Consider the following 10,781-nt stretch of genomic DNA (forward strand, 5'->3'; position numbering starts at 1 on the left):
GAAAAAGGTTGTTGAGATGTTACGTAAAATAGTGTATGTCTAATGGATTTGAAGTAATCTCTTACAATCCCCTTTTGTTCCAGTCCCATACAAGGCAGGCTTGGAAGACGTTGAAGCAGAGGATGATGGTCGTCCTAAGAAAAAAATACCTTATACACAACTTATGTAGCTTTTTCACAGATTGTTTAAGCTTTGAATTGTCGCGGATGTACCAGGTTGAATCGCATCTGGCATTAACATCAAAAGTAAAAAAGCGACCAGTCTGGGAACAGTAAATTCTCTTAATCGAGTTTGGCGCTATTGAGGAATGCAGATACTAAAAGCATAACTTGAAGAAACAGAGAGGTTCAAAAAATATAGCTAAAGAAGAAATAGCAAATTAATGCTCAAGCAAAAAAATTAAATTAAAACACTATAAAAAGAAAAATGACTGATAGGCTACCAACTTAGCCTACTGCAATAGGATAGAGCAGCGTTATTCAAAACAAATATAATGGGCTACACCAGGGGTTACCAACCTGTTTTGCATGCGGGCCACTTTGGCACTAAGGAGAGCTGTGGCGGGCCGCACTAATAAAATTTTAGGTAGGTTGACTCTTATGCTAGAAAAGAACGCATTTCGTACCCAGTAGCCTATCCAGCGTTGCATGTTGTTCATATGTATGTTAGAATACCACAGCAACAAAATTAATAGATCAACGCTACTGCCAAGCCAAGCTCCTTTTACAACACTTTTGACTTTTTTAACAATGCCTAATAAATGAGGCCACTAGTTTTGCGCACTTATAGCGAGGCGGAGCTGTTTCATCAGAATATTCATCGCCAAGCAAGATTGGTGTTGTCACTTCGCTTCACAAATGATATCTTGCAATTAACAATTTCAGTAAACAAGGAAATGTTTGACACATCGCAATACAGGCAACAATAGTGGCCTGCAAACATATCAGCGAAAAATAGGCTCCAATAACAGGAAAAAAGACACCAGGCACCATGAAACAAACGCTTGTGGAAATCACCGAAAAATCGTAATTCTATTGTAACTCATGAACAGTCTTCCCTCTAAAAAAGCAATGAGTTGGTTTTTCATCCTTTTTGTGAGAGTCTATAAAACCGTCTTTCTTTTATTATAGACAACTGTCACTTGCGATGCTTATCAGAGTGGCAGGAATTTGTTGATTACCAACATTTTGCAGTAGGCTACTTGCTTCGACAGTACATATACTAAAATTGGAACGATACAGAGAAGATTAGCATGGTCCCTGCGCAAGGATGACACGCAAAATCGTGAAGCGTTCCATATTTCTTTTAAAAGAAAACATTTTGCAGTAGGCCTACTAAGCTAAATGTTTTTATAATACAATCAGAAAAAGTCTTTAAATTTATATAAAATATATTTTGCCAATTTATTATAAATTGAGTTGGCACACCGACCTATTTTGCCAACAAAAACTTGCATAAAGAGAACACTGCTCGTGAAACACAATAACGGTGAAACGCACACTAGTGTTTACATGACATTCGCAAACTTAAAATAAGCATTAAGCAACCCTATGCTCACAGAAATTCGAAAACAAACGTTTTAATCAACCAATGGGACAATGTGGCTAGACATTGCATTGGAATAACTTTAAGCAACCCTCACCTAGAACTAATCTGATTGGTCGATCGGTGGAATTGTATGCAAAGCGAAAATTTGCTTCCCGGAAAGTATTTTTTGCTTTCGTGCTCTTTAACTCCTCATAAAAAGTATTTTTACGCTGATACCGTCCGCGGGCCGCAGCGATACAGCGTGTCGGGCCGCATGCGGCCCACGGGCCGCCAGTTGGTGACCTCTGGGCTACACTAATTAGTGTTATTTTGTAGTGTATTATATTTGATTTTGAGTAATGCTATTAAATGTTTTTAAGTTGTTTGCAGTCATTTGTCCATGGCAGAGCTTCGCAAACTGTATACCGCAGCACACTAGTGTGCCGCAAGAGGGTCGCAAGCGTTCATTAATAATCGGGTGCTTTGAATGTTGCAGCCGTAACGCAAAGCTGCAAAACGTCAAATTTGTTTTAAAAGAGAAGAGAGCATTTGCCTTTATGTTACAGTAGACTGCAATTAACTGCGTAAATCGCTTGATGATCAGATGATCGCTTGATCATCAGCCCTGAAAAGGCAATCGAAAGGTCGCCGGTTCGACACCGCTCAAGAGCATACGGCTGTGTCTTTGGCAGGACACTTAAAGGCATGCCTGAAGGTGGACAAGAAGATTGGCTTCCTTGCCTTCCCGTCCACTTAATCTAAATCTTCAACCACCAGGTGTAAACCTGGATACGACAAAAAAATCAGATGTTTGCAAAAAGAAAATGCCTCCAAAAGAGTCCAAACCAGTTAGTCGACAGTAGGATATAGCAGCGACAAATGTTTGCAAAGTGAATTTACTTGAATGTGAGATTCCACCTTGTTATCACTGCTCACATTGCAATAAAAGATTTTACTTGGATACATTGATCAAAATACAGCTTAAGGCGAGATTCCACCAAACATACAAAACTGTCTTCAGCATACAAAAACGTCTCACGAAAAATGGCGTATGTTTGTTTTTTACCATTCATATTGGGAATGCAGTTTGTTAATGATAGGCAATATCGACAAAAACAATATTGTGGGAAGGCAATGTGCAGCAGTAGTTTCCGAAATTGTCTGGGGTGCCGTTTAGATGAAAAAAGTTTGAAAACCGAAAACCGCAGATTTATGATAAATATTCCAGAATTACAGTATAGTAGCCTACTTCTCTCCCAAACCTACATAGGCTACTATAAAACAAAGTTGAAAAGTGAAGCAAACTTTGTAGGCCTAATTATAAATTCAAAATCAGCATCAAATTATTATCATTACGACAAAATCAACAAAAATGAACATATGAAAAACTCAAATATTTTATTTATCTCTATCGCTCTCTATCGCTCTCATATTTATCGCTCTCTTAGCTCTCTATCGCTCCTACTTAAGCGCCACAAGTGGCGCTGCTTCTAACACCGCCGCCACCAGACTACTTGAGCGACTGGACACAAAGAAGCTTGAACGATGGAACGAAGCTGTCCAAACCATCGACTTCTCACAATCAAGCCGCAAAGCATGGAGCATCGTCAACAACCTCACTGGGCGCTCAGCAAACTCCCCTCGTCAGTGCCCCGTTTCTGCTAATGCCATCGCTTCCCAGCTAGTGCAGAACGGGGTCTACAAGACAAAGGACCGCAAGGCATCCCGCCTTGTTGCCAAGGAAGTATCTGCCCTTTGGCGAGTGGAAACACCACAAGAGGAAGCAATCTCTGGAGACTTCACCCCAGAGGAATTCGCCACCGCCCTCCGCCTAGTGAAACCACACAAGTCTCCAGGGCTCGATAAGATCTTCCCTGAGCTTATGCTCCATGCTGGCCATGCCCTCAAGTCCTGGTTACGTAGATTCCTCTCTTCCTGCCTGCACCACCTCACAATCCCAAAAATCTGGAGAAGAGCTTTAGTAGTTGCGATCCCTAAGCCTCACAAGCCACCAGAGGACCCAAGAAGTTATCGTCCAATATCCCTCCTCTGTGTTCCTTTCAAGATCCTCGAAAGCCTGATCTACGCACGCGTTAACCCAATCATCGACACGCTCCTTCCAAAAGAGCAAGCTGGGTTTCGGCGTGGAAAATCCACCGTAGATCAGGTCACACTCTTAACCCAAGACATCGAGGATTGCTTTGAGGCAGAAAAGAAGGCCAGCGCTGTTTTTCTAGATCTTACAGCTGCCTATGACACCGTATGGCATCGCGGCCTTACTTGCAAGCTGCTTCGCCTGCTTCATGACCGACATATGGTTAATATGATTATGGAACTTGTCAGGAATCGAAGCTTTACCCTCACCACCGGTAGCTCACGGCGAAGCAGACTGAGACGCCTGAAAAACGGCGTCCCACAGGGATCGGTCCTGGCTCCACTTCTTTTCAACATCTACACCCACGACCTGCCAACTACGGTCTCCGCAAAATATGCTTATGCGGACGACCTGGCAATTCTCCACTCCGCAAAGTCGTGGGAAAATTTAGAAGACACCTTGAGCCAGGACATGAAAACTATCTCAGCCTATCTCCAGAACTGGCGACTGAAACTCAGCGAAACCAAAACTGTGGCAGCAGCTTTCCACCTCCATAATCGGGAAGCTGATCGTGAGCTACACGTCCAGAACAACGGAAAATCTCTGTCCTTCTGCCCCGAACCAAGATATCTTGGGGTGACACTGGACAGATCGCTCACATACCGCCACCATTTGGTGTCACTGCGCAAGAAACTCACATCCCGCGCTGCGCTACTCAAGCGCCTGGCAGGCTCTAGCTGGGAGGCGAGGGATGACACTTTGCGTATAGCAGCCTTAACCCTTGTCTACTCTTCAGCAGAGTACTGTGCACCTGTTTGGTGCCGCAGTGCTCACTGCCATGACATCGACACTGCCATAAACAGCGCCCTGCGTACAGTGACCGGATGCCTGCGTCCCACACCACTGGACAACCTCCCCATTCTCGCTGGCATCCAACCCGCTGAGCTTCGTCGCGAAGAAGCCACTTTGTCTCTCGGTCGACGGGCACTGGAGCCTAACCGCCTTCTCCACCACAAGATCTCTGCTCTCCCAAACGAGCACCCCCTTCGACTGAAATCAAGACACCCATTCGTGCCAGCCGCTCAACTTCTTATCAACGAAACTAATGTACAAGACATCTCTGCGGCTGCTTGGGCGGACCATAAATGGAGTTCTAAATGGAAGTCAACCGCCACCAGACTCTATTCGTTCATCCCCGACGCCGACACACGCCCCATCGGTCTAACACTACCAAGACAGGCATGGGTGCGCCTTAACGGTCTCCGTACAGGCGTCGGGCTTTTCCGCTCAACCTTGCATCAATGGGGAATGGCCTCTTCCTCCTCCTGTGAATGTGGTGCCGAGGAACAGACCGCAGACCACATCATCAATGACTGCTCCATCTTTAAGCCACCTAACGCAGTGGAAGGTCTGCGTGTCATGGATGATGAAACCAAAGACTGGCTGCTCTCTAGTAGCCTTCCAGTGTAGTTCGGGAACATCGTGAATCTGGGGTGGTAAAAGGATAGACCCTCGGCCCCAGACGCTCACACGACGACGACGATTTTATTTATAGCTCAAATGTTATTGACATTGCAACAATTTTTTTAATCCTTTGTTACCTGAGGCCTCGTCAATCAGTTTCTGCTGTTGTTCTCTGAAATGTAATGTAATAAACAATAGTCATTATTAGAGGCTTGCATGTAGGTTTAGGTAAAAAACTAAACATTATGAAAAAGAGAGTCATGGAGAAGTTGTAAAACAACTTACAGAGACTGACATCAACATTACAAATTGCATTAGCTTATTACGAAATAAAAAAATAACCGATAGTAGGCTGCATAAAAAGAGTCTCCCACAACTCGGCAGTTGTGACCTCATCACATTGCAGTTGAGCAAGTGACAACTGAGCTAGCAACATTTCAGCAAGTGGCTGAATCTGGTAAATGATGAACCTAAGCAACTAAAAACTGACCAAGCCAATACTTGGTATGCAACAAGTCAGCAAATTTAGTTTAGCAAGCGATGACCACGCAAGTCCGGCGGTAGATGAAAACTGAACATATACAACAAAAAAGAAGGCGTACTTTACAGGACAGTGTGAGCACCATCTCGCCCCCCCCCCCTCTCCGAAATTTACTAGTGGGCCTCTACTTTTTATTAACCCTTTGCTTTTCAACGTTTTTTTGGAAGTTAACTGCTCAAGGGGGGGCCGTTTTTGGATCAAATTCAATCAGCTGTTACGTGTGATCCGCTGGTGCTATTTCAACAAAAGTTGCTTTGGTGTGAAAAAAAAAATCATTTGTCTATAAGTTTGAAAAGTCATTATTCTAAAATTTTATATGTTAAACTTGATATTTCAACTTTTGCACAGGTACCCAAAAACGACAATTCTGATTTAACTTGCCGCCTTTAATTAACCGTGCTAATCCGATTTCATGCACAATTCTAAAGGACAAAGAGCTCGATCAACCGCACAAAGTGTGTGTGCGGTGTGCCGACTCATTGCGTCGATAAAGATTTACGACATGCGAGCAAATCTTATTGTAGGCTACTCATTAATTATAAAATAGTTACAGAGTAACATTGTTACATGAATTTGAAAAAAAACAAAACTGCGTTGTTTTATATTTTTGTCCTGAACTAATGCTTTGCGAAACCCATGGCCAGCTTCTTGTTTTATGGAACCAAACTTCTCATAAGTAACACCTTGGCCTACTTGAATAGCTGTTTACATGTTCGTTTGTGTATTTTAGGTCTACAATTGAGTTTGTAGTATGAATATTTTTAGTACAGAGAAGACAATTGAACAAGCTGTTGAAATTATCTGAAATTTCTAAGTTCAAATTAGACGCTTTTGGAATTGTGGATTTGTGTCAAGTCGCATCACAAATATCATGCAGGCTACATCATAAGTCATTTGGCTTACGGGTGTTTATAAACATAACTCATGAATTACATCCACTAAAAATACAGCATTTACATCAACAAAGCTAAGTTTGAAGTTCACTTTTTATTGAAGATTGTGTCAATCAATTTGAAAATGCATTTTAGTCCGCCAGCGTCAAAACAATTCAACAGCGCAGTGAGGAACATGCGTAAACAAAGGAAATGTGAAATAAACCCACAGTCAGCAGATCTACATTAATTTAACGTTTACAAATGTTGAATCAATGTAAAAGGACTGAATTGCTGACTTGGTCGTTATTGTTTGGAACACAAAAAATACGCGTAAACGCGACGAAGCGATACAAGAGCAAAGCAGCGATTATGTTTCTGGCCAAAAAAAGTGGACTTATGACTTGAAAGATAAAAATGATTACAACGAAGCTTCAAAATTTGTCATAAAAAATATTGCAGAGATACAATAAACACAATCATTTTGTGCTAGATTGTGAGAAGACTTCCTAGATTCTTTTCAAACATTTGCAGTATTGCAAATTATTTTGTATAACTTCATATTGCCAAAAAATGGCTTCTTGGTTGATATAACGTGGCTACAATTCTATAAAAAATTCTTAGGCCTACTACATTGAAGTAATGAAATGTTTTTTTGTGATTTTTTCTGATGACGTTTTACAACATCCGAAAAGTAAAAATAATAATGATGAATAATTTCACATAACCATGGTTTGTAAACGCTTTACAAAAATTTTGCGGAGACTTTACTGTTAGACGTAAAACGCTTGTAAAAGAAAACTGTCGGGTTACGTATTTATAATGTTTATTACGCTGTTATCTAGTTATAAACTGCCTTTGTTGTCTACCTTTGTGGTTACCGGCCAGCTTAGAGCAGCATGCAAACTACGCGTTTATGGTATTTGCATCGTGTTATGATTCCCACAAATTTCCCAAAAGGTCTTTGTTTTTATCTTGACATTTTTGTGCCTTTTCTGTCCTAAACTTGAAGTCACTGTGCAGCACAATCCACACCGGTTTTTAAAAATCCATAATCAACATTGAAAATCTTTTGTGTGGTGCACCATTTCAAGTAGTGTCTTCCCCTGAACTGTTACATAAACCGCCCAGAACCAGGTTGATTATGAATATTATAGCCGTTGAGTGGCCGTTATTGTATGTGTGGATTTATTAGCTGTCTGACTAAATTCATGCCAAAGTCGAGCAAATTCTGCTTTCGGGATCCCTGCCGTTTTTTTCGGTATTTTTTGTTGATAAGTTTAGGCAGAATTTTTCCAAAATAAATGAAGACATCGGTATTGTTCGTCACTTAGATTTAGTTTTCTCAGCATTGTTTTTTCATTCTTTGATCCATTAGTTTATCCCACTTTAGGAATAATCAGATCGTTTATAAATGGCGGGTTTTCACAATAGCCGGCCTCTTATACATTGGCGCAAGGTATTCAGATGTTGAATCAATGATCAAGAAAGCCGATTTGTTGTTTGTCTGATGTGACGCCGAGCATTATGCCTAGTCTACAATACAAAATATTTTGTAGTGAAGACGAGGCATTATCATCTTTATTTTGCGCTCTTTGGAACAATACACAGTGCACCGTCGAACAAAAATGCAACACATAACAAGTAAGCGTAGGCGACATAAAGCAGCGAAGGGACATGTAGTCATCGAGTAAGCTGCTACGTGATCTCATAATTTTGAGCATACTGTATCTCACCATTACTGTTTGCAAAAACGCCATTTTTTCAGTTTCTTCCAAAAGCATTTGAAGTGATACATTTCCTCAATGGAAAGTTTTGTCAATGAGAGTATTTCCATAGAACGTTTATTTCAAAACCAGGTTTTTCATGTCACTACTCACTACCTAAGGGAAGATTTCTTATTGTAACGCTTTTTATTCGTCAATGGATATTTGCTGGTTGAAACAACTGTTTTGAATAGTTTGTGGCCTACATTGATCATAGATTGCTTTTCTTCGTAAAGCTGATGACGCAAAAAACGTTTGCTATTATTGTTTCTAATTAACAATTTTGTGACCACTGGCTTCTTTTTGTAGCATTAGAAATAACGCGCTTTGTGTTATTGAGGTCAAACCAAACAAAGGAAAACAAGAGGATGTTCCTCTCTGCTCGCGCATATCGATTCACGAAGCAATTATGAGCTTATGGCTTGTGATCGCAGTGTAATCCATCTCACGCTTTGCTAGAAGTTAGCTAGAAATAGCAAAAATTCACCAAAATCTTGAATTTACAAGAAAACTACACAACTTTTAGCATCAAATTTAGTATCATCAGATCCGCCTGGCAATTTTAGGAAAAGTCAAGAAAAACCAAGTGCATGACATTACTGTGCTTCAAGTAATCAACGGAAATATGAGGGGGGGGGGCAAATCTGGCCTCCCTTTGAGGAGCAAAGTGTTAAAGGTGCCTAAAATGTTTATCAAACCATGTGTTGAGAACTCAGATCAAAAACATAAGACTGACTCCACAATCTCTTGGGATTCCATCTTTGCCTACATGACAATGCAAAGAGCTATGAAAGTTAACTAAAATAACTAAAAGATTTTCATCAACGTCATCATCATTTTCAGCCTGTGGTAGCCCACTGCGGAGGTAGCCCAAAGCCTTCCCTTTTCTTGCCAATCTATTCGATCGTGTGTTTCTTTATAGGCTACCAGCTTGTTGTTCTTTTTTCCAGAAAAACTAAAGAAAATAATGACGCAGTGTTTGTCTTGAAAAAAAAAGTCTACACCTCACGTGATCTGTTTCCCACCGCATAATTTACTCGCAATCATTCTCGTATCATTTGTTCAGTTTGTGCTTTGAGTCCAGAGTGTCGTTACAGTTACAGTGCATAGTCAAACTTATCTTACGATTTTTCATTTTATGTATTGCAAATTTAATTCCTGATGAGGACACACGTACGTGTCGAAAACGTTTGAGTTTATTTTATTTTAATTATGTTATATTTTGTGTGAAATAAAGTATGTTAAACCCGCTAAAGTTACTATGTTTTATTTCTCTATGGTTAAAAAAAAAAATATATATATATATATAATAATAAGACGCTGGGTTGAATGCAAAACAGGCCTCCCACTTCAATAAGGTAGTTACACAAAATTTTGTGACGTGGAGCTTAAATCCCGAATGCAAAAGTATACGCTTGATGATTCCTGGCAACGCTTCTGGATGCCACTGTTGAACGTCTTCATCGTTTCACGAGCTTTTAAGTTATGCTATCAACCGTTGAAAAACATTTTCCAAGAAAGCGAGAGCGTAGTATTAGGCTATTTCTTCTGTAAACTCCAACAAAATAGCATAGATTTACTGGTATCGCTGATTTAAAATAGTCATTCCAAATGATGATCAACAATACAAAACCGATGAAGCTTAAGCTATAAAATGTTGAGTTTTTGTAACAGTATTAAGACAGTTTTTATTTAAAATTGTGGAAAAACACTGCACCAACTAAATATATATATGGGTGGGCCCCTAAACAGAGATGTATACCTACTAACTGGGGTTTTGGTATGAATGTACAGACTATATTACATCGGTATCGCATCACTAATTTTTATGCCACAACCGCTGCTTTTGCCTGTCAATTGAATTTTTACCGTTGTGGGAGAGTAGCCTACCTACACTACACACGACTTCGAGCGATCTTCCTGTGCTGACGCCAGGTAGATCGTTCTTTCTACTTAGCGGTTCAAAGTTAATCAGAAATCCAAATTTTGCTAATGTCAAAGCCCTTTCACAATTGAGTAATAGTTTTGTGTTCAAGGTGTTGTCATTGATTGAAGGTATTGATTAGTTTATTCATGGTTTATTTTACTCAGCAGGGTATGGGATCAAATGGAAAACGTCTGGTGTTAGAAGACCTTTATATTTGACGCCCTGTAAATTACACTTCTGCCTCGGGTAGTGAGAATGGCTGTAAAGTTGTTCATGTTTTATAAACTCATTTCAGAATATCCTTCGCTAAATAATACAGATAGTCTAAATAAAGGTCTTCTCGTTCTAGCACCAGACGGTTTAGAAGATTGATGTATTTTGCATGAACAATTATTCAAATAAATCACTTGTTTACTTACAGCAATTCTGAAAATTTTCCAGACTCTCCAAGCAATTTCATCAGGGAGCTTACATCGAATTTTTCCATATTGTATTTATTGCAGGAATGTGCGGAAAACTATTTCAATCACTTTGTTATGGAAAGTCGTCGTGTTATTTAACCTTATCAGCAGTTAGTCGATAATAGACA

At 40.1% G+C, this 10,781-nt stretch overlaps 1 long non-coding RNA gene and 1 other non-coding gene across 2 annotated transcripts; one reads left to right on the forward strand and one right to left on the reverse strand.

The window, feature by feature from the left end:
• On the reverse strand, positions 1 to 10,781 carry LOC145771724 (uncharacterized). Its single transcript, XR_014289254.1, has 3 exons — positions 10,612 to 10,781; positions 5,224 to 5,258; positions 1 to 134 (listed from the first exon to the last, which is right to left on the reverse strand). It is a non-coding gene; the product is annotated as an uncharacterized LOC145771724 (long non-coding RNA).
• LOC145773042 (U6 spliceosomal RNA) lies at positions 1,198 to 1,304 on the forward strand. Its single transcript, XR_014289462.1, has one exon. It is a non-coding gene; the product is annotated as a U6 spliceosomal RNA (small nuclear RNA).

This window comes from Aplidium turbinatum, chromosome 6, assembly GCF_918807975.1.
Source record: "Aplidium turbinatum chromosome 6, kaAplTurb1.1, whole genome shotgun sequence".
In the NCBI taxonomy this organism is placed as follows: Eukaryota; Metazoa; Chordata; class Ascidiacea; order Aplousobranchia; family Polyclinidae; genus Aplidium; species Aplidium turbinatum.